The 5,779-nt window shown below is 31.0% G+C and overlaps 1 long non-coding RNA gene across 1 annotated transcript; it reads left to right on the plus strand.

Moving 5' to 3' along the window:
- Positions 1 to 4,676: 4,676 nt before the first annotated feature.
- Positions 4,677 to 5,540, plus strand: LOC126746723 (uncharacterized). Its single transcript, XR_007663961.1, has 3 exons — positions 4,677 to 4,972; positions 5,287 to 5,418; positions 5,487 to 5,540. It is a non-coding gene; the product is annotated as an uncharacterized LOC126746723 (long non-coding RNA).
- The last annotated feature ends 239 nt before the right edge of the window (positions 5,541 to 5,779 follow it).

The following is a 5,779-nucleotide window of genomic DNA, read 5'->3' on the forward strand; positions in this document are numbered from 1 at the left end:
CTTATAAACTACTCTTAAACTTGCAAATAAATTTAAAAAAAAAGATCATATTAAAAAATATATATACAAATTTATTCAAAATATCCCTAGACATTGCGGTTGTGTGTATCTTATTGCTTGTACCCCTGATGGTATAATAAATTTCATTTCTACTGGCTTTAGTGGAAGGGCATCTGATGCAGTGATTGTAGAACACAGTGGCTTTTTAAATATATTACCAGAAAATGTGGCCATAATGGCAGATCGAGGATTTAAACATATTGAACATTTACTTGTTTCCAAAAATTGTATTTTAGTTAGACCCTCTAGTATTTCAGGAACTGTTAAATTTTCAAAAGATGAGGTTTTTGAGACTAAACGTATAGCTAGTTTAAGAATACATGTGGAGAGAGTTATTCGAAGAATGAGGGAATTTTAATTTCTGGCTCCACATGCTTGCATTGATATTAAATTACTACCACATACAGATCTAATCATTAAAATAGTATATGGACTTATAAATTTACAGTCAGGGATTATTTCAGGAAAACAATAGAATGCTCATTATTTAAATGTTTGTTTATTACTTACTTTTTCATGAAAAATTAATATAATGCAACTTTTTGTTTTGTGAATGACAGGTTCTTCAAAATCATATACAGGGTTAGGAAAAGTGAATATCATAAATTAAAGTTATAGGTACATATTATGTTTCTAAACATTCTATAGAACTGTGTACCATTATCAAAATATAATTTTTTGAGTTGGTTATTTTTGTATTAGAATTAAGGGAAAAGTGATGCTGAATTGAATGAAACTCAGATATTAGTAAGTGCTTGTATAATAATATGTTTAGAAAATACCAAAAATACATATTTTAAATATATTAAGAATTGTTTTAATTTCATTGTTGCAACATCCACCTCAGAAAATTCAACAATTAAAAAGGTAAATTCTATTATTATATCAATCTTACATTGTTTTTTTATTTTGTTGCACGATCATAAAGGTGTTTAAAAATATTATCCCTCCAAAAATGTACTGCAGTTGTTAATAAAAATTGTAAGTGTTCGCTATCATATTCTACCCATACATATTGAAATTTAGAATTATTTTCAAAATCTGGATCTGCAATCCAAAATAAACATTTTTTTTTATTGAATAAAAACATTTGCAATTGCACTTGGGCATTGTACTTAGCAGTAATTTTTTTGTCCTTCGTTAAATATGTTGAAAGAGATTTTTCTGAATTTGGATACTTGACTTCAATACAATATTCAGAGTGCATCAGGAGAAGCACCAAAAATTGGATATTTTGGGTTTAATTGTTCATTCCAATATGTTTGAAATTAGTTTTAAGTTCTTTTTTTAAACATTTTACAACTTCTTTTTCCAAAGTTTTTCCTCTTAGCATTGCAGAATTAGGTTTAATCTTTGAAACACCTAAAATTTGATTGACGAAAACTCCGTCACACTTTTTACAATGTAGAGCATCATACAACTTTGATGCTGTGATTCTGGCATATCGAAGATTATACCATAGGCTGCAGTTTAATTGCTCTGTAGTTTTTATAGCTGCCTCATTACAAAGTTGAATGTTCATTACATTTGAACAATAGGTGAAGAACTCTGAACATTCTCTCTTTCCACCTTGTAAAACAAATTTATGCATTAACTGATGCAATCCTAATTTTTCATCAATTCCTTCATCTGTAGCAAAATGTTTCAGCAACTAACTGTTAGAATCCGTTTCGCTCCCTCTCTTCAAAACTTCTTCAAGAACATTAGTACTTTCTTCATCTGAGGCAAGTTCTTCCTTTGCACCAAATTCCTTTAAAGTAATGAATTTAATGGATGTTCCAACCAAGCTTACTTTTTTTTGATTGTCGCAATAAAAAAAGTGAATTTTGACCATTAAAAAAAGTTAATAAAATGATGTAATATAAAATTTTAAAATAAATGAAAAAACAAAAAATGTATGTTGGGATTAATATTTATTGCTTGTAATTGCTCTTCATTATATGAATTATTCCTCTATTGTGGCAATATTTTAACTAATATAAAATTTCCTTTTTTGTGCAGAAGGAGAGGAAACAAGTTCCATGCAAGAAATAACCCACCTTCAACCTTCCACCTCAAGTCTTATTCGTCAATCTGAAAGACCTGAAACACCTGCAACAAAGCCAGTAGCCAAGTTAACTCCTGGAACTCCTTGCAAAAAAAAAAGAATTTTTAGGAATATAGACTCATTAAGTTTAAAAAATTCAACACCTAGAAAACTTAGATTGGTGAAAATAATTTATCAAAAAGAAAATCACCTAAGAAAAATCAAAAAGATCTGCAAGAAAAGAGGACATGATATAAGATCATTATCAAATCTTGCTGATTCGACAGTAGTTAGAAATTTATTTAAGGATATGCCTTCTGTAACAGCTATTTTATGATTTCTCAGATAAGATGTTTTTAAGAAAAATTAAAAGGAAGGCGTTACACATTAGATGAAAAAGTTCTTGCACTCTCAATATTTAAAAGAAGTTCTAAATGTTACAAGTTATTACGTTGTTTTGTAGCTCTTCCCAGCAAGAGAACGCTCTTAACATTATTAAGAAAAGTCCCTTTTGAAGCTGGTATTAATAAACACATTGACAATAATCTTCCTCCTGGTTTGGAGAGATGTTGTACTTTAATTTTTGACGAAATAGACGTAAAGGAAAATATTAAATATGATGCTGGACATGACCAAATAATTGGATTTGCCCACTCCCAAGATGGGCATAGTGATTTACCAGCTAATAAGGCGTTAGTATTTATGTTGGTAGGACTTTTACCTTCCAAAAAGTGGAAGCAACCCGTTGCATTCTACTTTAACAACAATGGCTGCAAATCAGATATGTTAAAAAAATATATATTTGAAGTTCTGAGTGCAGCTAAAAATATTGCCAAAGTTGATGTTGTAGCTACCATTTGTGACATGGGAGTCCATAATGTAAAATGCTACAAGGAATTAGGAGTTTTCATAGAAAAACCTTATTTTTTTTATGAAGGAGAGAAAATCTATGCAATGTATGATCCACCTCACCTCCTGAAATGCACATATTCCCTTTTTAGAAAACATAATGTTCTTATTAATTCATTAATAGGTGATACTAAGGAGCAGTTGGAAGCAAGGTTTAAAGAATATCCGCTTCGCATATGATATTGATAAGAAAAATCCATATGTGTTCCGAAGTTTACATAAATTAAAGGATAGTCATTTGCAGCCCATCATGCAGTACTCAATGAAAGTAAGTATAGCTGCTCAAACAATGAGTCACACTGTTGCTGCTTTTTTATATTCCTTGATAAGTGGAGGTAATATTTTATAAGTAAAATAATATTATTATAGAGCTAACTTAAATTTAATTTTCAGGTACTCTGGAATCAAGAGCAATAGCTACAGCCAGTTTTGTGAAAGAAGTGGACATTCTTTTCGATAGTTTCAATGGTAGTTCTGTTGCCTCTCCTGATGGTAAGGAATTACGGTGCATGATACAGGAAGATAATGCTCCGCACTTGACTTATTGGCCAAAGGCATTTGAGAGTGTGAAAAACTGGAGATATAAAAGATTATCAAAAAAAACTAAGAAAATAATACTGACAAAACCACCATCAAAAATAGGATGGCTTCTATCTATTAATAGTATTAGGGGGATATGGGATGAATTAAAAAATAAGGGATTTGCTAGTTTACGGCCAAGGTCCCTGAACCAAGATCCCCTTGAAAATTTGTTTGGAGGAATCCGATCTGGTTGTGGGTGTAGTGACAATCCCCAGGGACGGATGCATAGGGGGGGAGGGGGGAGGCTCCCCCCAATGAGAATGTGCAGTTGGTAAAAATTTCCCAGAGTTGGTAAATTAAAAAACTCAAGTTTTCAAACCAGACTAATGACACTTTTATAAAAACATTATGTGATAACCTATTTTTTAAAAACCTTAACATAAGCATTTTCTTAAAACTAATTTTACCAAATACAATAATGTCTGTCAATAAATCCTTGACTCAGTGTTATTCTTAATATTTCTGGGACGTCGCGGCCCGATAAACAAAATGATATCGGCACATATCGCTTACAAAGATTAACATGAAATTCTAGACCTTGATCCTTGATTTATATCAAGTTACAACTGAAGACTTTTTGGTAAAAGCCCTATTAATTTTTAATGTAGGTATCCTCTTTTGCAAAGAATAAAATATACACCTTAACGTCCTTAACTTTCAAAACAAAATAATTTTATACGACATTGCAGCAATTCGATTTACCGCTTATAGTGTGAAGCACATTTAGCTATATTAAAATCAATGCGCACTGCCCGCTAAAATGTCACTTGTCAAAGTCAAAAGTAAAAATTTAGTTTTGGCGGCAACAAACAGGTGAATTATTGTTCTTATTCAGTTTTTAAATACATTTTGAAGTTTTGGATAAGTTTTGGTGTTTTAAGATGGAAAAAAAAGTACGTTCGAATAGAATAAGAGTTCAGTGTTTATCGTGTGGTTCAGAGTTTGTGAAAGAATATAAACCTACACATGAGAAAAAGATGCACGGCGGAAAATGTGTAGCAATAAAACTAGTAGGCGCTCCAGACAATCCTTTTGTTTTGGCGGCAAAAAAAGACGAAATGAAGAAGTTAGCGAAGGTAGGTAAAAATACATACTAATACAACTAAATCGCGGGTTTGGCCTTGTAATGAGGTAAAAAGTAAAGGAGATGATATAGTCAAGATTGTTTACACCCCTTTTAAAAGAGGGGTGTGCTAAAACCACAAAATTATCTAGATTTTTATATTCATTCATTATATTTATTCAGTCATTAAAAATAAACAATACTTAATTAGCAAGCTTAATTTCGCGATAAATTATTACCTACGTATTGTATTGTTTTAGCATCGTCTAGTTCGATAGAAAATATACTTGAATTGGCAGTGAATAAAAGAAAGAGCAAAGAAGAATCTAAAGGTAAGCTGAATATAGAATATAATAGATATATTTTGATAGGTTTTTGCGTTTAAAGGCCGGTTTACACGCTACGAGTTATCGTACACGTGTATAGCTTATACACGCTACGACATAGTGTGTAAATAGCAAAACATACTTCTCACGGCAAATAAAATAAAAAAATTACACATTTCGTAAAAACTTTAGTTTTGTATTTCGATTTTATATTAGCCAATAAAACGTACGATAATTCGTAATGTATAAACCGGCCTTATTAGTGGTTATAGGGAAAAAGAACACAAGAACTTTTTCTGATTACTGATTTGGATTTGTAGATGTAACAAATACTAAAAAGCCAAAACAGTTAATTACCGTTTTTCCGGAAGCTGAACAAAGTAAAGACATTTTAATTGAGGAGCCTGAAAATGAAAACATTGAAAGCTACACATTTCAGGAATCAGAACATGGTATGTTTTATTAGCCAACATATTGGTCTAGTGCAACACAAAATAATAAAATGTGCAATATCTTTTAGAAACAGGAGATGATCACGAACATTTTTCAGACCGCATAAGCTCTAACTCTAAGACTTAACTTAATAGTGATTCGATGGATAACTTAGCTGATCAATTAATAGTGCCTGATTTCTCATACGTGAATCAAAATCAAAAGGTCTTCATGAATCCTTCGGACAAAAATTCAGAAAATGACTTCATCCAAGAACAGGGCGAGAAGGCATCATCACAAGGTAACATTATTATTTACTAGATAAAAATTAAAAATTATATTTTTCACCTAAATAAACTATTTTCTTTTTTAGTGGAGAAT

The sequence above is a fragment of the Anthonomus grandis genome, chromosome 18, assembly GCF_022605725.1.
Source record: "Anthonomus grandis grandis chromosome 18, icAntGran1.3, whole genome shotgun sequence".
Lineage (NCBI taxonomy): Eukaryota > Metazoa > Arthropoda > Insecta > Coleoptera > Curculionidae > Anthonomus > Anthonomus grandis.